Below are 22,084 nucleotides of genomic sequence, written 5' to 3' on the forward strand. Positions count from 1 at the left end.
TTTACTCCTAAGGCGTAGACTTCCAGAGAAGGAAAGGCCAAGAAGTCCTTTATTAGTACATTGCTCTGTATGAACAAACTCTCACTAAATGTCAAAAAATGAATGCCTCAGGCTGCTCTCTGGGGAAAGGTTTTCAGCCGAGTCGTATACCGTAACTGAGCTGATGTTCTTTCGTCAGTAAGTTGTTCCCAGGAATCTACGTCCTTCCAGGCAGTTCAAGCAAACCAATTTATAAGAGAACACGACGAAACTAATTGGCCAACAAAAGCCGTCCTTGAAGCACCAGGCGCACGATTAGGGGACACGTGTGCCCGGGCTGGGTGGGTGGGTGAGTCTTGCGTCTTCAGGAAGCCCGCCCGAGGAGGACGCTGCGCTCTCCCACAGCTGGGCGCCCTCGCCCCCGACCAGGCGCGACCGGCGGAGCCGAGCGAGCACGGGGGAGTCGAGCGCCACGCCGGCGGGGCAATTGGGCATGCTCAGAAGGCCGGCAGGTTTGGGTCTCACCCAGGCAGCTTGTGCATTACACCAGCACGCAGCCGAGGCGGGGGGTGGGGGGGGAGGAGGGAGGAGCGGGGGAGGCAGAAGAGGAGGAGCGGCCAGCAGTAGCCACGACCGCCACCACCAGGCAGAGGAAGAGTTCGCGAGGAAGGAAAGACCCTCCTCGCACTTGAAGCGCCTGGCATTTGCTTTTGGAAAAAGAGAATACAAGATAAAGGAGGAGACGGGAAGAAGCGGGGGAAAGAAGTGAGGGGGGAGATAGAGGAAAAAAGGACGTGAACCGAAAGGGCTAGATCGTGCAGGGAGCCCGAGGCGCGGGGGCGGCAGTGCGGAGCCAGGAGCGCCGCCGCTTGGGCAGGTGCCGCGGCTGCTGCCCGGAGGCGGCATGTGACGCGCGGCCGCAGCTGCCCGCGGGCGGAGCGCTCTCGGACCCGGGAGCGCACACCGCGGGGCAAGTCGGTACCATCCCGAATCCCCACGATCCTCCTCAGTTCGCCGGGGCGGCATAGGCGCTTCTGGAAAGACAGGCGATGAACCGAAGGGCGGCTCCGGGCATGGGCGCGCGGTCCTAGGACACTCGCTTCCTGAACGCCGAGCGGGAGGCGACCAACGGACGGTGGACCGGGCGCCTCCCGCGCTTTGGGGAAGCGCAGACGACCGGCGTGGGACGGCCACCTGGAGCGCAGCGGCCAGGTAAGGACTGCCCGCACCAAGCCGGCGCTGGGCAAAGCGGGTGGCGGTAGCGGTTGACCTAGTTTTTTTGCCTTGTCGCGTTGCAAAAGGAGGAAAAAGTTTTCTGCGCGAGTAGGAAATGCCCTTGCTATGGGGAGTTTAAAGCGGGTACTGGGGAGGGAGGAGAGAGTTGGTCTGTCGATTTGGGGGGCCGGGCGGAGGCTTGAACCTGGAGAGAGCGGCATCTGGGGCGGAGTTGGAGTTCTGGAACCAAGGGTGCGAAACGCCGGGGTGACCATGTGCGGGGAAAGCGACGAGAATAATACGAGCGGTGGCCGGGAAAGAACCTGGGATGCCCCACCCGGCGCTCCTTCGCTTGGATTCTCTGTCCCCCGAATGCGGAATCCGAGGCACGGAGTGTCCGGACAAGAGGAGCTTCTTGGGTCGGTGTGTGTGTGTGTGTGTGCGTGCGCCCGCGCGCGTATGTGTGTGTGGTGCGTGTGTAGGTCCCCCCATTTGATTTCCTAACGCTTTTAAGAAGGTTAAAGCAGACACCGGCCAACCTTGCAGTGGGGCCGCTACCTCGGATTGCATTTCAGGGACGAAAGAGGCAAATTTGGCACTTAGTGTAACACCTGGGCGAAGGTACTGAGCCCGGGTGCTCGTCTTCACTGACCCAGGCAGAGTTTGCGCTCGCGGAGCGGCAGCCGCTGGATTGCGGCGGATCTTCTCTCTGGAGCCCTCCCCCAGCGCAGCCTCCTTACAGCTGGGTTAATTTCTGTGTGATTTGAAGCGGTGGGGGTTAGGGGAGGGTTGACTCAAGCAGCAGAATTCACTTGTCTACTTGGCGCTTGTGCGTGCTGGCATGGGTGATCCTGTTCGGCGTGTGTGCAACTCTCCTAGCACGCAGTTTGGAAGTGGTAGAGGAAGCAGAGGTTTGGGAATTGCATCCCATATGGACAGATTTCAAAACGCAAACATTCATTTGTCTGCAAGTGCTATTTGAACCTGTTCGATGGCTGTAAGGATATGCTTCCCTCCCGGTGTCCGTGTTTGCAATGTGAAACGATGGCTCTCCTTAGGAGGTAATTTAAGCGTTTATGTTGTTAAGGACACTGATTATTTCACTGTATGCTTTGCACAGACCCATCATTTCTCTCTTGGCCTCTGAATGCCAGCAAGCCAGTAGTCCTCCATGTGGGGTCTTTTGGGGTTATGATTGGAAAAATAATCTTTGTAAAAAGTATATTGGCTGGTTATATAGTGCCCGATAATCTTACGTTGTGAGATCATTGTATTGCATGAAGCATTCATCACTATTTTCTGTGTTTAAAACAATGCCCCTGTATTTACTTAAGAGGCACTACACAAGAACATACACTTCAGAAAGGGGAGAGCTGACGCTGGAACAAATCCATGCATATAGACAGGGTTGTGATAGTAGCTTATTAGAAGAAGAAGAAGAAGAAAAACCCTGAGGTCTTTCTGTTCCAAATGTGGTGGGATAGATATGGTGGTGGGATAGATATGGCGTTGGGTGCACCCTCTTGTTATGGGAGCTGGTACTGTGGAGTATACGTAGAACACGCGTGCCTCTCCAGTGTGGATTCAGCATGCCACAGATACGTGGTTTTGATCATACACTCCTATCACTGAATAACCCATCTTTAGATTTTGTGTACATGGTTTTTTGCAATTAGCTTAATATGTAAATAGCTATTGTTGAGCTAGAAAGCACATTAATTTTGAAATGGGTTTCCATATGGAACTGTAACTTGAGCTTAAATTACTAATTTAAAGTTAATTACATTGCAGGTCTGATTCAGACCATTTCTGTAGGCTGGGGAGGGTGGTATAAGATTGAATTTAATATGAAAATAGTAGTATTGAAATACTGACTTTTAAATAGCAACCCATATTCCAATGTGCTTGATATTTAAAAAAGAATATGAGATGAAAAGTAGATTTTGAAAAGGATCCTCGACAGTGTATACCTTTTGCGTGGAAAATTATGAGAAAAGTGTAATTTGGGGAAAAGGAAAGCAAGTTTATGGAATTGGTTAAGATTTACAGAATGATCCAGCGTGTTACAGTAATAAGTAGCTCTGCATTAAACCTGTATTTAAAGTTATTTAGGAAACTTTCCTTTAAAGTTTAGAGAAATGGGTGATTGTTTATTACCTCATTTGTCTTCCTGGGACAAAAGGTAAAAATATAACTTCAAAAATATTATTTATTTCTGAAGATTATTTAGGCATACTTAAAAGTTCTTTAGGGCGCACCCTTTCATTTTCTCATCCTTATAAAGACAGCTGATTTATTTCCTTACAAAAAGAAACTTTGTTATTTTAAGTGTGTAAAAACATGAACTTCTTTGCATGATATTTTAGCATTTGATTGCAGACAACCTGTTGAACATGAGTCTAGAAAAAAATACGAAATTTGCAGAACTAGAATTTCTTGAATCCATACCAGGAAACTGATTAGACAGAAAATTAAACCGTATGATTAAAAGCAAAGCTGCCTTGTGTATTTGAACATAAGAAAGTAATTTTCTCTATCGTTCCCGGAGCCAACATAGTGTTCTCTCCTAATAAAGTTGTTAACATTGGCAAAATTAGTTGCTTACCCCTAAATGGCCTGGACGTTGTCAGTGTAACTATTAAGAAACTGGGTCTTGTTTGCAGTGCAGGGAAGTTTATGTTGAGGACAGCTGTGATGTAGTGGCACTTCAGATAGGAGATGAATGAACTGTGACGCCTATGAAGCGTGAGCCTCTGATCGGGACGCAGAGAGATGCATCTGCCCTTCACTTATGGGACCTAATTTGATGTCATAATGTATTGTGACTAATAGCATTTTCCTCACGTTGTGGTTCTGAAGTATCAGTGAGTGACTGGAAATGTTTTATTTTACACAATGGGTTGGTGAATTTAAAACACGTTTTTCTTACAGAAGAGTATCAAAAAGGCATATATGGCTCCAGTAAAAAAAAAAAAAAGCAAATCCCTCCACCATGATGATTTTTTAAAATTAATCAGGATAATAAAATGTGTCTCATGCTTAATCCTTGAATGCAGTGCTTTCCCGGGTGTGATGGCAGTGACGTGTTCCACAAGATTTTTCACCTTTCGATCTCATTTAGTCCAGAGGAATCCCTATCCTGGTTATTAGTCTTAACAGAACTTTGGGATAAAATTTCACCGTGAATGGAAAGTTTTAATTTTAGAGGGAGAATGTGAAGAGATCATTGAAGGAATTTGACAGGAGGCAAAGCTAGTCAAATTAGAAATTAATTTCAATTTCTCGAATCTGACAGTCTCTATCTTCTCCATTAAGGAAGTGGTCCTTGCTCCTATCAAATTCAAAGTAGCCACTTTGAATCCTAAATCAGTTGTCCCTGTACTTCTTCCTCCATAGACGCTCCGCAGAAAGGCTGTGCAAGTGCAAAGGTTCCCCCCTTACGTTGTGAACCCAGCATCTCTAGAGAGCTCTGTTAGACGTCTCCATTCCCTAAAAGTTGCATATCCTGTGCAGTACAGATCTGCATTAGCATTGTCTTCAAACAAAGAAATGAAGAGTTTTGATGCAGTGAAGCTACTGCAAATGTGGAATCACAGTGGGCCTTACAGGAAGACTGTGTCCCTCTCCAGAGCATGTCTTTCCCAGTGCACAGATGGAGATGATCGGACAGTAGTTGCAGAGTGGGTTTAAGAGTTGAAAGGCGTGATGCCTGTGCACACACTTTTTGATCAGTCTCTAAAGCACTGTAAAATGCAGTGCGCGATTTGGTTGCCCACCCACCTTTATATTCCTTGGCGTCGAGCATGGAGAGCCAGTGTGTAGGTGTCCCTCTGGCTCAGTAGTTGGCTACTGTGTGTTCCTTTTTGTCCAGAAATTTGGGCGGCTTGCAGACTCCCCTGCCTCTGGCAGGCTCACCCCTTCAGGCTGGCAGTTTTGTTCTCCCACCTGTTGGAACTTCCTGCTCATCAGCTCCCAAGGGCCAAGTCCTCTGGCTGGCGTGCACCTTCTCAGACTTCCTCTGCAGAGGTGCAGCTGCGGCTGGCCACGCTGACACAGGACCTGGGATCTACTGGTGATGACAGCAAGCCAACAGCAGGAATATTTGAGCCACTGCCATGTTCTTCTCACCAGTTGTGCCAGCTCATCCTGAAGCCAGCTAGAATGTGAACACTTTGAGGAGGAACAATGGTGGAAAAAAACCACAGTAGCTGGCGGGTGCGCTGTGGGGTTTGAGCTCTTGCCTTCCCCAGCCCTGTTCTGGTGAGACTGGGGGTGGGGGCAGGGCTGGCCTTCCTGATTCATCAACCGGTGCAGAAACAGAAGAAGGGAGTCTGAGACGGGATTACCTGCCCTAACCCTAGTGAGCTCTACTAATTGCCATGCCCAGCTAGCCTCGGTTTCTGCAACCCTTGTCATATTTGCCATTTCATAGGACTAAACTTTTCTCATGTTTTCAGTTTGCATTTGCAGGACTGAAGTTGTGCCTAGAAAGACTTTAGCGTGACCTTGATAGTCTCACCCTTTCCAAGAACTTCTGTCCAGAAGCAAGAGTTTACTCCTTCCCTTGCCAGTCTCTGCTGCAGTCCTGAAGTGGACAAACCCCTAGCTAGGCCTGAGGCAGGGCCACCCTTGGGACAGTGTATCATTTCTGCCTGGAGACTTGTGCTGCCAGGTTCCACTTGACAAATCTCCTTGTGTGTCATTGTTGGCAGGATCAAATCTCTGTTCTCCACTCTCCTCCTGGCCACTGTAATTTGAGTTGTTGACTCTCCACTACGGAATTAATCCTTCATTAGGTCATTTGTTCTAGCCTAGCCCCAGCTTATTTCCTGTCCCCGGTGTTCCCTTGAAATCCGGCACACCAGCTGAGCCATGACATATTCTACCTTCAGTCACCTCTACTGCAGGAAGTGGTGCTCGTCTAGACATCCTGGGTTGAGCAGGATATCCTCCAGTGACTGCTGTTTAGATAAAAGTCAGGTGAGGTTAAACCAGAGTAAAATACTACCAGCTGGTTTCAGAGAGGAGCGGGCTACCAGATGTCTACTGCAAAGGCTGTGCCTTTACGGTCGTGAGGTGTTTTGATGTTCTTCCACTGAAGCCTTCTAATTGATCACAAGTAGGTATGGCCATGGCGTTAGATTCATACAAAAATATCCTGTCAGTAAGCTCTGGGAAAAGGCATCTGCTGACAGTCTGTGTCAGTATTTTTGTATTTATCACTTTGGAGTAGATTACCTCATTAGAATTGCCGGCGCGATCCAGTCTGGAGAGAAACCTAGTTATTGCTTAGCTAGGTACCACTTCTTGCGCACAACCATTTGCAGTTTCATCCAGCCAGCTTTCACCTCCAGGGGACCCCAATCCAGTGGTATTGTGTAGACTCCAAGAATCCGTATACATTTCAAGTATCATTGGGTTCTGTGTGTCTGTATCTGTGTGTCTATGTATCTATCTTTATCTCTTTCTATTTCTATGTCTTTCTATCTGTATCTATCTGTGTACATTCATTTAAAAGTATTATTGAGCACAGTGATTTTTTTGGTGATTTTCAATTTTTTTTAGTTCAAAATAGTCTAAAAGCACAACGTCTCTCATGCAGAGATCCCTCAAATCAATTGCATTGGAAAGAAGTTCTCATACATGAGATGGAAGCAAAGAGCCTCCTGTCTTCCTTGCCTATGATTTCTCACGTATGTGATAACACATGTCACGTGCATTACCTCGTGGGAAGGGAGCCCTGCAGGGAAACTGGCATTGCCACAAGGTTCCTTTACATGGGGTCCTCCTTTCTTCCTTCTTTATCCCCAAACCCTTCTCATCACACAATAACCAGCCAACCTTTTTCAGCTTTCCTTGAGTGCGGCTATCACCCTGCTTTCCCTCTGATAAATTATTTTAAACCCCTCAATTCATTTAATAATAAGAAACTGAAAACATATCTAAGCAACTACAAGCCACATGTCCCTCATCTGAGTTCTGGTTGTTCTCACTATCTTTAATATTAAAGTCGACAGTCAAGGGTAACCCAGGTAGTATTTATGATTCTTTCTAAAGAAGTTAAGTCATGAGAGTGTTTAATAAGTACACTTTAATAAATACTTGAGTAAAATGAGTCTCTCTCTCTGTCAATCATCTGTCTACCTATCCAGCCATCTCTGCTTTTCACTTATACACAGGAGTGTATATCCCTGTGGTAACTAGTGTTATCTAATGTGCCAGGCACAGTGGACATTCTTTTTTTGGGTGCTCAGAAGGGTGAGTCCGGGGCTCGGCGTTTCAGGAGCACGTGATCAATATGAGGCGAGAGCAGCTCCAGAAATCTCAGAACTGGAAGGTGATGTTAGACATTGTATTCGCTTCCTAGGGCTTAAAACAACAGAAATGTACCGTCTCATAATTCCCACACTCCCTTCAAAGGCCCTAAAGGAGAATTCGTACTTGCCCCCTGCAGCTTCTGATGGCCGTGGCTGCATTCCCCGACCTGTGACTGCCTCTCACCACTGCCCGGAGTCAGATCGTCTCCTCCCTTTCTGTCTGTGTGTTTCCTCCTTTGTGTGTCCATCTTATAAGGATACGTGTGATTGCATGCAGGGCTCACCCAGAAAATCCAGGACAAGCTCCTCCTTTCAAGGGCCTTAGCTCTCACACCCTTTTACCATGTAAGGTAATATTCACGGGTTTGGGGGATTAGGACGTAGACAGACATATCATTTGGGGGGGCCGTCATTCGGCTCACAGCAGAAGTCATCAGTGAAGGGCATCCTACTTTGTGACTCCCCATTGATGATTGTCCCACTGTGTGGTTTGTACGATTTGAGAAATTAACGCCCGCAACGCGTCTCATTCCATTTCCAGAGAGCAGGGAGAGGCAGAGCCTCCTTACAGCTGAGGCAGAAATCCAATTCCTACTCACTGTGCCTGTTGGCCTTCCTAATCATTCTGAAAATTATGATGGGAATACTTCTGATCTTTCTTCCATAAGAAAATCTTTATCAAGTTCAATAGTTTCAAGTTAAGTCAACCTAGCCCTTTCCGCCTCTTCTAACTTTTCATGTTCATTCCTAACATCTTCATTTACACTCGGTGAGTAACATCCACATATCTCTAATTTTACCGACTTCTGACTGTAACGTTTGCTCTCTGGCTTCCATCCTCAGGAGGTTCACAGAAACCACTCGGCCAAAAACCACCTGTCCCCTCTTAGTCACAAACAAAAGGCCCTTTCCCGGGCATCCCCCTTCATCTCTTAGCAGCACCTTCAACCACCCTTCATTTGCAAAGCATTGTACGTCCCTGGCTGTCTTCCTCCTCTGGTTCCTCTTCCGCCTTCCAGCCTCCCTGCACCGTCTCCCGAGCTGCATGAGGCTCTGCAGGTCTTTCTCCTCCGTTGACTCCCATGCCTTTCTTGCACCTTTTCCTTTTGTGACTTCATCCATTGTCATGATTTCCACTACTTTTCAATGTGGGTCACCCATCTTATCTCCAAGCCTGGTGTGGCTTCTGGAAGGGGCATTTCCGTGAGCTTGCTGGGTAGCACCGCCTTCATTTGTTTCCTCCTCGCCCTGCTCCCCTGAGGTTTCCCGTTTACATGCCTAGGGTGGCCACCCTGTGGCTTGGAGTTTTCTGAGTAATCTTGATTTGTTCTCTTGCATAGTTTCCCACATTTAGTCAGATACCAAATTGTAATAATTCAACCAAGTAATAGCTCACTCAACCTCTTGGCTTCTTTTCTTTCCTACTACCAACACCTCCGTTCAGGGCTTTTCCAACTTTCATGTGCAGTCAGGTCACATGGGGATCTTGTGATAAAGGCAGACTCTGATTCAGGAGGGCTGGAGCGGGGCCTGGGGATCTGCATTTCTAACACCCCCACCCCCACCCCAGGTGATGCTGATGCAATCAGACCTTTATACGTTTCTCTGAGTCTCCAGGCTTCCCAGCTGATTTCACTGATTATAGTCCCTTCTTCTAATCCACTTTAGAGATTACTTTTATTGAAGATCAAATCTGATCATTTTTTCCCTCCTATCCTCAAAACACTTCTCTGACATCCCCTTCTATTACCTATCGAATAACAATGAAATCTCTTACATCAGCATTCAGCTAGCATTCCATATGTTCCATCGTTTGGATTTACATTAAATTCAATCTCAAGTCTCAAGGTCACCTTTAACTTTACCCGCAGTACTTGCTGTTCTGTACACCCCCTCTGCCATTTTCATGATTTTCACATGTTCTCATGCTGCTTGGAATGCCCTTTCTTCCACATCCTCATGGGTCCAAATTTTAGCAATTTGTCAAGGACAAAGTGCTTGAAATGCCACTTTTCACTGTGAATTCATCTCTTAGTACTTTATCAGATTCTCAGTTTTATCACTGATCACATTCATTCTTATTTGTGTGTGTGTGTGTGTGTGTATAAATTATTTCAAATACTAGAGTGTGAAGTGCTTGAATGATGATGCCATGTTGCATTTGTCTTTGATTGCCCTAAAGTACTTACTATGGAGTCATCCCCATAAAATGCTCAATATACATATCGACATATAAAGTATGTAAATATAGTGGTTTTGATGTTTTTCTCATTATAAAAATAATATGGATTACACAGAATTCAGTCATGAAAGAAATATATTATGTCAAAAGTAAAAGTCCATCATGACCCAGTGCCCCCAAAGATAACCAAGGTTAACAGTTTGATGCATAATCCTCTGATATTTTTCTGTACATATCTTAACATTCATGCAAAACTGGGATAATAATAGACTTTTGTGAGCTGACTTTAAATGTAAATCTACCTCCTTAATTTTTAAATCTTCAGTGTGTTCTAAAAGATTGACTGATTTCACTGCATAAAAATCAATCCACTTAAAGTGGCCCAGCAATAAAGAAATCTGTTTGCTTTGAATTTCTGATTAGTTAAGCATGTCTATGTTCAGCACTTTCTCTGCCCCCAGGATCATACTAGACACTTCAGATTTGTAAGAGTAACACACAAACACTGCCCTAGAAGACACAAGCTGTTCTTATGCCTTCAGGCTAATGTCGGCCAGTGGACGAATGGAGGTACAGTGTTCACTCATTTTCGATGCCAGATTAAAATCATCATGTTTGATGACATGCACTCTCAGATCGTTAACTTTTATGTTGAAATTGAAGCTTTTGCATTATTTAGATCCATAAAGTACAGGTGACTCATTTTGAATTCTGAATGTGGACATTTTAGTCTGTCTAACGCACACATATATATGTATATTTGTTTTTGTTTCATGAATGAATATAAGTTTGGAATAAAAACAGAAAAACTTTAACAAAGACAACAACATCTTGTATGTGCAATAAAACTACAATTTAGGGAGAAGTATGGAGAAAAAACATCATAATGATCTGTGTCTTAGAATGCCAGTAAGTCAAGACACAATATGACACATTTGTTGAAAAGAGAATTCCTTTAGAATTTGTAATCAATATTCCCCTAAGAATTTTGAAGAGAGAAATCTTTTTTTTTTTTTTTTTTTTTTTTGTGGTACGCAGGCCTCTCCCTGCCGCAGCCTTTCGCGCTGCGGAGCACAGGCCCCGGACGCGCAGGCCCAGCGGCCATGGCCCACGGGCCCAGCCGCTCCGTGGCATGTGGGAAGAGAGAAATCTTAATAATGATGAATGTTTGTTATTGCTACCCTATTTGTCATTTAGAAAAATGTTTGTGGTAGAATTCTGGAAGATAATTTTCTTGGATAGTGGGAGGGCAGGTATATGGTCAGGGAATCTAGAATTGTCAGCAAAATTGGTTGTGTCTTAAGAAGAAATACTTAAAACTAGAATGCCAAGACAGTAAGGGGAGAAAACTTTGAACCTGTATGAGATTTCTGCAGTGTGAGTTAGTGAAATTATAAAAAGAATATTTCTGCATCCTGTTGAGTGATTCACCCAGGGTCCCAAAATTCACAGGCCTGGATCTTTTGACTCTGTGTCTGGTTTTCTCTATCCTTTCATGCTAGATCTCTTCTCAGGACCCAACTCACCTCTTTCTCGCTTGACATCCTCTCGGTGATTTCAGCTGCGCTTAGGGCTTCAAGTGTCGGTAGACATAGTTTTGTAGGCCGTAGCTCTTCCCCTGAGTGCTAGATTTCCATAGTGGCACCCTGTTGGACATTTCCACAAAGAATATCAATCAGGCACCTGTCATGTACCATTTGGACTCTGGAACCCATCATCTTTCTCCAAAACATGCTGTTCCTCCTATTTTTTTCCTGTATTAATTGACTGCATCACAGTCATCCTAGGAGCTCAGACTTGAAGCATCTCCAATCTGCATCTCCTTTATACCCTCCCTCCTCTCGTGCAGTCTCTAAATCCTACTGGATTTTCCTGAACCGTCTCATCAGTTCCTTCCTTCCTACTCCCACTCCCATTTTCTTGATACAGGCCTTCCCCAACCCCCCCCAACCCACCCCCGCACTGTCCCGATGGCCTCTGACTTGTCTTTTTGCTTTGTTTGCTTGTACCTATTCTACAATGAGATCAAAGTCCATTACCGTTTCACTCTCCATAACTTTCAGTCCCTTCTTTCTTTCCCCCCTCTGCTGTGGCACTGTAGCCACGTCAGCCTGCTTTGAGGGTCCTGGGATGTGCCTCTAGGTAGACCCTCCACACTTCCTGAAATGTGCTCCCTAGCTTTGGCCTTAGCAGTCCTGCAAACAGGAGGAGGCCTGCATGCCTCCTCTAAGACAATTCGTCTCTTCATTCCCCATGCCCCTTGAGTGTATTATTCTTTGCCATACTTGTTTCCACTAGAATAAACGATGCAAATATCAAAGTTTTCCTCTGGATTTTGAGCTTCTTATCAGGAGCCACCTATTATTTATTTCTCTATACCCAGGACTTACACATTGTGAAATGGGGATGAGCAACTCACTATATTGAATGATGGTTAGATCTCTGTCAGGGCAGAGATGTTTATGTTATGTTTTATTCATGATACAGTCCAAGGGTCTAAACAGTGCTTGGCAATAGTACTCGCATTAAGTATTGGTTCTTGAATGAATTCCTTCTTACTGTCCCTTTTGGGGTGGGGGAAGAAATCTGAGGTTTAGAAGTTTTCGGTGTATTTTGATAATGACAGGATAGTTTACATGTTAATAAACAGTAAGGAGTTCTTGATGAATATGATACAGAACATAATAAAATTATCCCAGGTCAGACTCAGAGTTTCACTTGCTTGAAGCGTTGTCTGCAAGGATATAATGGTTGCCCTGGTGACCCTAACATTTTGAGAGGCATTGTTATCTCAGATAACATCTAACAAATTAGGGCTCTTCTCACCAACTTGTTCTAGTGGCCAGGACTTTTGAAGGAGTCATTTTTCATTGATCACCAGTTGCTATAAGTAGCCAGGTCTCCTAAGGGCTTTTCATAATCACTGAAAAGATTTCCATGACAGGGATTTAAGGTGATGTTTCTACCATTGTGGCCTAGGATCATTTGACCAAAATCACCTGGGGTAGTTGTTAAACTGTAGCCTTGGGGATTGAAACTAGATCAGCTGAATTAGAATGGGGGGAGGGGCAGGGTCTGCAATCTGCATTTTAAATAAATACCTTGAATGATACTTCTGCCAGCTAAATTTTAAAATCCACTAATGGAAGAGAGAGACAGAATATTTTGTTTGAGAGAACGATTGAATGAGCTAGAGAAACACTTTGTATTTTTTTTAAGTAGATTAATAGCCTGGATTGGCAAGGGGTACATTATCTTAGGCTGTTCTCTGGTAAAATGAGCCATTCAATTTCGGGTGTTCTCAGGCTCTGAGGAAGGGCAGAGTGCTCTTTTCCACTGAAATTTAAACACAATTGAGGAATAACTGAGGTCTCAGGTATAGAATTAAGGTGAAACCATTTCCATCACATGTACCCCTTGGTAACTAAATATATAGTTTTTTAAAAATATGGATAACATTGTTCACAAGGTGCTATAGAAACAAATTATCTCAAATACATCTAGTCCTGAACATTTTTTCTTTGTTTCTTGTGTTGTACCATGGAACTATATCAGAAGCGGACCACATTTTTGCATGTGTATAATGCTATATTTAGAGTCTAACTTTCTGAGCAAGTACATCACATATATTATTGATGTGAACAACAGAATGTCAATAAAGGAATGACAAAATAGTCTATAAATGCTGCATATGTGCACAGTAGTTTAATTATTATGAATGGTTTTAGAAATGGACATAGATTAGTTTTGCTCAATTAAAGGGCATTTTATAATAGATCTTCTAGACGTGGGTGCATTTTAAAAAGCATATATAGTACAACTAATACTTTCACACAGATTTAATGTAAACTATAACATAAATTTTAAGAGAATTAAACAAAATTGTCAATCACTCTGTTCCTTAGAACTTTAGAAATTCCTCTGGTAGGGGACCCACACAGTCTGGCCTATTTTCAGCTTTTCTACCGGCCATTCACTTGTTCATTAAATTTAAGTTCCTGAATTGTTTCAGGCACTGTTCTAGATGCTAGAGATAATTAGATGAATAGTCATTCTGCTTTCATGGAACTTATGTCTTTGTGAATTCAAATCCATGAAACCTGGAATAATATTCCCAGGGTTTTCTGAACAGGCCTGTTCCTACTTAGTGTCAAGAAGAGAGGAGATGGGGGTATTAGGATAGTGTAACCAATTAGATGTGTGATCTTCCTTAGGCTTTACTTTCCCCTCACCTCCTAAACATGGGGTTTAGATTAAATTTTTCTCGGCAAAATACTGCTGCTTTTCTAGAAAAATTAGACTGCTGATACTAACTTTTGCCACTAGATGGCAAACATCTGCATTTGTGTGTCCAATGAGTGAGTCAAGTTTTGAAAATTAAAATGAGGTTGAAAGTGATTCACTTGATATGAAAAATAATGTTGTCAGTCTCACATGAATGAGAGGTAGCGGTTGCTCCTATGTGCCATGGATTCCATCCTTTAAACGTGACCATTTTAAAACTCCCTGGCATCTACTTTTCCATGTGGCTACCTGCTCTGTTTCTTTTCAAATGCAGGGCAACCCATTTTTGAAATGCTTTTTGAAAATCGCATATATTGCTGAAGTTATAACAGTGAGTCTTTAATGTACTTTTACCAGTGTTCTTTTTGTATGAAAATTAAAATAGTCTTTTCAAGCTGAGGCATAGATGAATACACTGGGTGGATCTAGAGAATGTGTTAACTTTATCAGATATAACATGAGAAACAAATGTTTCATTTTCCTGTGACAGAAGAAACAAAGATACTCGATACTCTCTGCCTGACTACTTCACTCGATCTACTTTTGGCTACAAGAGTCCAAAGAAAATGAAACGGGAACAGAAGTTACATCTGGCAAATCACATATATAAACCAAGATTAGCATCACTGTTACAGAACTGAAAGCTGGCCCAAAGCCTGGTGATGAAGAGCCCACCTGTATCCCCTTTTCAGCAAGGAAATAACTAACCAAAGCATGAACACAAGCATGTCTTTTGGAAGACCGAGGGTGCCATATCAAGTCCAAACAACACTAAGCTATGAAAAGTAGTGCCCACTGACTCGAAATTTCTGGGAAACCCATACCAACTACACATACCGCCTTTGACTTTCTAAGACAATATTGTTTTGAGGCAGCTAGGTTCAGAAGGGGTTATACAAATTTGCAGCAAGTCTTGACCCTAGATATGTGCTTATAATCTACAACGATGTTCACTTGTAAAACAGAGTTTTCTGGGCCAAGTTGTTCTTGGGATTCAAAGGGTGAAGAAGCCAGATCTTTTTGGAGAGTTATCAGGTACTTGGTGTTGTAAAGGATTTCACTTGAGGAGAGATACTGTAAAAGGACCAGTAAGGTTTAAATAGATGGAGACGCAAGGTAGAATATTTAGGCAAAACTTAACTTACATGTGAAAACCCCTTGCCGTTTTTGGTCTATACCATGAACACTCCATCTCAGATCCTTTGCACTTACTGTTCTGTTTGGAACGCTCTTTGTCCAGAAACCTATACAGCTTGCTTCTGCACTTAAGATATGTCCTCAAATATCACCAGCATTTTGTGATCACCTCATCTGAAACAGCATGCACCTCTTTCATCATTCACCATCTCCTTAATCTGTTGTTTTTCTCTTCTGAGCATTTATCACCACCTGATACAATACATATTAATTTTTTTGGTTTCATTTATAGTCTGTTTACACCCACTACAGCATGACTTCTCTGAGACCAAGGAATTAATCTTTTATTTTAATTGCTAAATATCCAGTTCCTAGAACACTGCCTGGCCCAGAGTAGGCTCCTGTCAAACCCTAAATGACTAAATGGATATGCAATGCGCTTTTCCGAGAGCCTGCAGGAGTGAAGCCCTGCTGACTGTTTTTTTTTCTTTTTTTGGCTTCTGGCATCTTAGTTTCCTGACCAGTGACTGAACCCCGGCCTTCGGCAGTGAAAGCTTGCTGTCCTAACCACTGGACCACCAGGGAATTTGCAGTGCCATGTTTATTTTTCCTATTTATTTTGTTAACATCTTTATTGGAGTATAATTGCTTTACAACGGTGTGTTAGTTTCTGCTGTATAGCAAAGTGAATCAACTATACGTATACATATATCCCCATATCCCTTCCCTCTTGCATCTCCCTCCCACCCTCCCTATCCCACCCCTCTAGGTGGTCACAAAGCACGAAGTTGATCTCCCTGTGCTATACGGCTGCTTCCCACTAGCTATCTATTTTACATTTGGTAGTGTATATGTGTCCATGCCACTCTCTCACTTTGTCACAGCTTACCCTGCCCCCTCTCCATGTCCTCAAGTCCATTCTCTACTTCTGCGTCATTATTCCTGTCCTGCCCCTAGGTTCATCAGAACCTTTTTTTTTTTTTTTTTTAAGATTCCATATGTATGGGTTAGCATACGGTATTTGTTTTTCTCTTTCTGACTTACTTCACTCTGTATGATAGACTCTAGGTCCATCCACCTCACTACAAATAACTCAGTTTCGTTTCTTTTTATGGCTGACATATTCCATTGTATATATGTGCTGCATCTTCTTTATCCATTCATCTGTCGATAGACACTTAGGTTGCTTCCATGTCCTGGCTATTGTAAATAGAGCTGCAGTGAACATTGTGGTACATGACTCTTTTTGAATCATGGTTTTCTCAGGGTATATGCCCACTACTGGGATTCCTGGGTTGTATGGTAGTTCTACTTTTAGTTTTTTAAGGAACCTCCATACTGTTCTCCATAGTGGCTGTATCAATTTACATTCCCACCAACAGTGCAAGAGGGTTCCCTTTTCTCCACACCCTCTGCAGCATTTATTGTTTGTAGATTTTTTTGATGATGGCCATTCTAACTGATGTGAGGTGATACCTCATTGTGGTTTTGATTTGGATTTCTCTGATGATTAATGATGTTGAGCATCCTTTCATGTGTTTGTTAGCAGTCTGTATCTTTCTGGAGAAATGTCTGTTTTAGGTCTTCTGCCCATTTTTGGATTGGGTTGTTTGTTTTCTTGATACTGAGCTACATGAGCTGCTTGTATATTTTGGAGAGTAATCCTTTGGCAGTTGCTTCATTTGCAAATATTTTCTCCCATTCTGAGGCTTGTCTTTTCGTCTTGTTTATGGTTTCCTTTGCTGTGCAAAAGCTTTGAAGTTTCATTTGGTCCCATTTGTTTTTTTTCTTTTTATTTCCATTTCTCTAGGGGGTGGGTCAAAAAGGATCTTGCTGTGATTTATGTCATACAGTGTTCTGCCTATGTTTTTTTCTAAGAGTTTTATAGAGTCTGGCATTACATTTAGGTCTTTAATCCATTTTGAGTTTATATCTGTGTATGGTGTTAGGGAGTGTTCTACTTTCATTCTTTTACATGGAGCTGTCCAGTTTTCCCAGCACCACTTATTGAAGAGGCTGTCTTTTTTCCATCGTATACTCTTGCCTCCTTTATAAAAGATAAGGTGACCATATAACATGGGTTTGTCTCTGAGCTTTCTATCCTGTTCCATTGATCTATATTTCTGTTTTTGTGTCAGTTTTGTGTCTTGATGCCTGTAGCTTTGTAGTATAGTCTGAAGTCAGGGAGCCTGATTCTTCCAGCTCCGTTTTTCTTTCTCAAGATTGCTTTAGCTATTCGGGGTCTTTTGTGTTTCCATACAAATTGTGAAATTTTTTGTTCTAGTTCTGTGAAAAATGCCACTGGTAGTTTGATAGGGATTGCACTCAATCTGCAGATTGCTTTGGGTAGTATAGTCATTTTCACAATGTTGATTGTTCCAATCCAAGAACATTGTATATCTCTCCATCTGTTGGTATTATCTTTAATTTCTTTCATCAGTGTCTTATAGTTTTCTTCATAGAGGTCTGTTGTCTCATTAGGTAGGTTTATTCCTAGGTATTTTATTCTTTTTGCTGCAGTGGTAAATGGGAGTGTTTCCTTAATTTCTCTTTCAGCTTTTTCATCATTAGTGTCTATGAATGCAAGAGATTTCTGTGCATCAATTTTGTATCTTGCTACTCTACCAAATTCATTGATTAGCTCTAGTTTCTGGTAGCATCTTTAAGTTTCTCTGTGTGTAGTATCATGTCATCGGCAAACAGTGAGTTTTACTTCCCTTTTTTCCTATATGGATTCCTTTTATTTCTTTTTCTTCTCTGATGGCTGTGGCTAAAACTTCCAAAACTATGTTGAATAATAGTGGTGAGAGTGGGCAACCTTGTTTTGTTCCTGAACTGAGAGGAAATGGTTTCAGGTTTTCACCATTGAGAACGATGTTGCCTGTGGGTGTGTCATATATGGCCTTTATAATGTTGAGGTAGGTTCTCTCTATGCCTACTTTCTGGAGAGTTTTTTCTATCAAAAATGGGTGTTGAATTTTGTCAGAAGTTTTTTCTGCATCTATTGAGATGATCATATGGTTTTCCTCCTTCAATTTGTTAATATGGTATATCACATTGATTGATTTGCATATATTGAAGAATCCTTGAATTCCTGGGATACACACCACTTGATCATGGTGTATGATCTTTTTAATGTGCTGTTGGATTCTGTTTGCTAGTATTTTGTTGAGGGTTTTTACATCAATGTTCATCAGAGATATTGGCATGTAGTTATCTTTTTTTGTGACATCTTTGTCTGGTTTTGGTATCAGGGTTATGGTGGCCTTGTAGAATGAGTTTGGGAGTGTTCCTCCCTTTGCTGTATTTTGGAGGAGTTTGAGAAGGATAGGTGTTAGCTGTTCTCTAAATGTTTGATAGAATTCGCTTGTGAAGCCATCTGGTCCTGGGCTTTTGTTTGTTGGAAGATTTTTAATCACAGTTTCAATTTCAGTGCTTGTGATTGGTCTATTCATATTTTCTATTTCTTCCTGGTTCAGCCTCGGAAGGTTGTGCTTTTCTAAGAATTTGTCCATTTCTTCCAGGTTGTCCATTTTATTGGCATATAGTTGCTTGTAGTAATCTCTCATGATCCTTTGTATTTTTGCAGTGTCAGTTGTTACTTCTCCTTTTTCATTTCTAATTCTATTGATTTGAGTCTTCCTTTTTTTCTTGATGAGTCTGGCTAATGATTTGTCAATTTTGTTTATCTTGTCAAAGAACCCGCTTTTAGTTTTATTGATCTTTGCTATAGTTTCCTTCATTTCTTTTTCATTAATTCTGATCTGATTTTATGATTTCTTTCCTTCTGCTAACTTTGGGTTTTTTTGTTCTTCTTTCTCTAATTGCTTTACATGTAAGTTTAGTTTGTTTATTTGAGATGTTTCTTGTTTCTTAAGGTAGGATTGTATTGCTATAAACTTCCCTCTTAGAACTGCTTTTGCTGCATCCCATAGGTTTTGGGTCATCCTGTTTTCATTGTCATTTCTCTCTAGGTATTTTTTTATTTCCTCTTTGATCTCTTTAGTGATCTTTTGGTTATTTAGTAGTGTATGGTTTAGCTTCCATGTGTTTGTATTTTTTACAGTTTTTTTTCCCTGCAGTTGATATCTAGTCTCATAACATTGTGGTTGGAAAAGATACTTGATATTATTTCAATTTTCTTAAATTAACCAATGCTTTATTTGTGACCGAAGATATGGTCTCTCCTGGAGAATGTTCCATGAGCATTTGAGAAGAAATTGCATTGTGTTGTTTTTGGATGGAATGTCCTATAAATATCAATTAAGTCCATCTTGTTTAATGTGTCATTTAAAGCTTGTGTTTCCTTATTTATTTTCATTTTGGATGATCTGTCCATGGGTGAAAGTGGGGTGTTAAAGTCCCCTACTATGATTGTGTTACTGTTGATTTCCCCTTGTATGGCTGTTAGCATTTGCCTTATGTATTGAGGTGCTCCTATGTTGGGTGCATAAATATTTACAATTGTTATATCTTCTTCTTGGGTTGATCCCTTGATCATCATGTAGTGTCCTTCTTTGTCTCTTGTAATAGTCTTTGGTTTAAAGTCTATTTTGTTTGATATGAGAATTGCTACTCCAGCTTTCTTTTGATTTCCATTTACGTGGAATATCTTTTTCCATCCCCTCACTTTCAGTCTGTATGTGTCTCTAGGTCTGGAGTGGGTCTCTTGTAGACAGCATATATATGGGTCTTGTTTTTGTATCCATTCAGCCAGTCTATTTCTTTTGGTTGGAGCTTTCAGTCCATTTACATTTGAGGTAATTATTGATATGTATATTTCTATTACCATTTTCTTAATTGTTTGGGGCTTGTTTTTGTAGGTCTTTTTCTTCTCTTGTGTTTCCTGCCTAAAGAAGTTCCTTTAGCATTTGTTGTAATACTGGTTTGGTGGTGCTGAATTCTCTTAACTTTTGGTTGTCTGTAAAGGTTTTAATTTCTCCATGGAATCTGAATGAGATCCTTGCCGGGTAGAGTAATCTTGGTTTTAGGTTTTTCCCTTTCATCACTTTAAATATGTCCTGCCACTGCCTTCTGGCTTGCAGAGTTTCTGCTGAAAGATCAGCTGTTAACCTTCTGGGGATTCCCTTGTATGTTATTGGTTGTTTTTCTGACTCGCTGCTTTTAATATTTTCCCTGTATTTAATTTGTGATAGTTTGATTAATATGTGTCTCAGCGTGTTTCTCTTTGGGTTTATCCTGTATGGGTGTCTCTGTGTTTCCTGGACTTGATTATTTCGTTTCCCATGTTAGGGAAGTTTTAGACTATAATCTCTTCAAATATTTTCTCAGACTCTTTCTTTTTCTCTTATTCTTCTGGGACCGCTATAATTTGAATGTTGGTGTGTTGAATGTTGTCCCCGAGGTCTCTGAGACTGTCCTCAATTCTTTTCATTCTTTTTTCTTTATTCTGCTCCCTGGCAGTTATTTCCACCATTTTATCTTCCAGCTCACTTATCCCTTCTTCTGCCTCAGTTATTCTGCTATTGATTCCTTCTAAAGTATTTTTAATTTCAGTTATTGTGTTGTTCATTATTATTTGTTTGCTCTTTAGTTCTTCTAGATCCTTGTTAAATGTTTCTTGTATTTTCTCCATTCTGTTTCCAAGAGTTTAACTCATGTTAACTATCATTACTCTGAATTCTTTTTCAGATAGGTTGCCTATTTCGTTTTCATTTATTTGGTCTTGTAGGTTTTTACCTTGCTCCTTCGTCTGTAACATTTTTTTTTGGGTCATTTCTTTCTTTCTTTCTTTCTTTTTTTTGATGGGTGAAGCTGTATTCCTGTCTTACTGGCTGTTTGGCCTGAGGCATCCAGCACTGGAATTTGCAGTCAGTTGGATAGAGCCAGGTCTTGGTGCTGAGATGAGGACTTATGGGAGGTGTCACTCTGATTAATATTCCCTGGGGTCTGAGGTTCTCTGTTAGTCCATCAGTTTGGACTTGGAGATCGCACAGGAGCTTGGGCCCGACCTCCCACCTGGGAACCAAGATCCTGCAAGCCGGTTGCTGGGGGTTCCTCCTGTCCCCTTAGGTCCCCGTGCCCTATCGGTGCCTGGTAGGTGCCCTAGTTGTGCAGAGACACGAATTCTGCATCCTCCTTTTCCACTATCTTGGCTCCGCCCCTATTTTTCTTATTGCAGAAGGGAAAACTGACAAACCTATCCCATATTTTCCTTTCAACCAGGGCCTTTTCTTTTGAACATCCATGTTGAAATAGTCACTAATAGCATCATTTACAGTGAATAACAGATTACAGGTTAACAATTGTAGGCTTGAAGAATAATGAAATAAACTAGCACATTCAATCAAATTGAATATTGCCAGCTTTTTTTCCAATAATGCTATTTGACCCTGTTTTTCTGTTAGAATTAGATAAGAGAGAAACAACTTGTTGCCTTCTTATTCTTTTCAATTCTATTTTTGTAAATGCCCACTGACTTAATTACGAACATATGCTTTAAAAAGGAAGTAAAGAAATTCTTCTCATTGTAAAATGGAAGAGGAAGATGGAGTAGAGATTTTCTGTAGTTGGGATTCTGTGTCATACTTTAGGAAGTCAGCGGTTGAGTGCCTACCGTGTGCCACTGTGCAAAACATGATACACAAGAGTATGTTGGCCTGGGATGCTCTTGACATGTCATAATATACTTAATTTTCTACGTTACTTTGCTAACATGATTTATAGTGGTTCAGTTATGCTGAGTCTCTCTAAAATAATGAAATGGTATACTCTGTTAGCGTTTTCACAACCAAGTCCAGGTTTTGAAATATTGCTAAACATGCTTGAAGGTAATGTTTTCTGTCTTTCCATCCATCACACATTTATTAAGCAGCCGCTAATGCCAGGATGCTGCTCCGTGCTGGAGACAGAGTGATGAGGAAAGAAGACAGGGTCTTGCCCTAATGGAGTTTGAGGTTTGAGTGAATCAACTAATTTTTCTTTCTGTTGAGAAGTAGCTTTAAAAAGT

The 22,084-nt window shown here is 41.9% G+C and overlaps 1 protein-coding gene across 1 annotated transcript in view; it reads left to right on the forward strand.

Annotated features, from left to right (window-relative positions):
* The first annotated feature begins 635 nt into the window (after positions 1-635).
* Positions 636-22,084, forward strand: part of CHRM3 (cholinergic receptor muscarinic 3) — a 526,415-nt gene continuing 504,966 nt past the window's right edge. Inside the window, exon 1 of the mRNA XM_033412960.2 lies at positions 636-1,191. The gene's annotated coding sequence lies outside the window, so the exon portion shown is untranslated. The remainder of the gene's footprint in view (positions 1,192-22,084) is intronic.

This window comes from Orcinus orca, chromosome 14 (assembly GCF_937001465.1).
Source record: "Orcinus orca chromosome 14, mOrcOrc1.1, whole genome shotgun sequence".
In the NCBI taxonomy this organism is placed as follows: Eukaryota; Metazoa; Chordata; class Mammalia; order Artiodactyla; family Delphinidae; genus Orcinus; species Orcinus orca.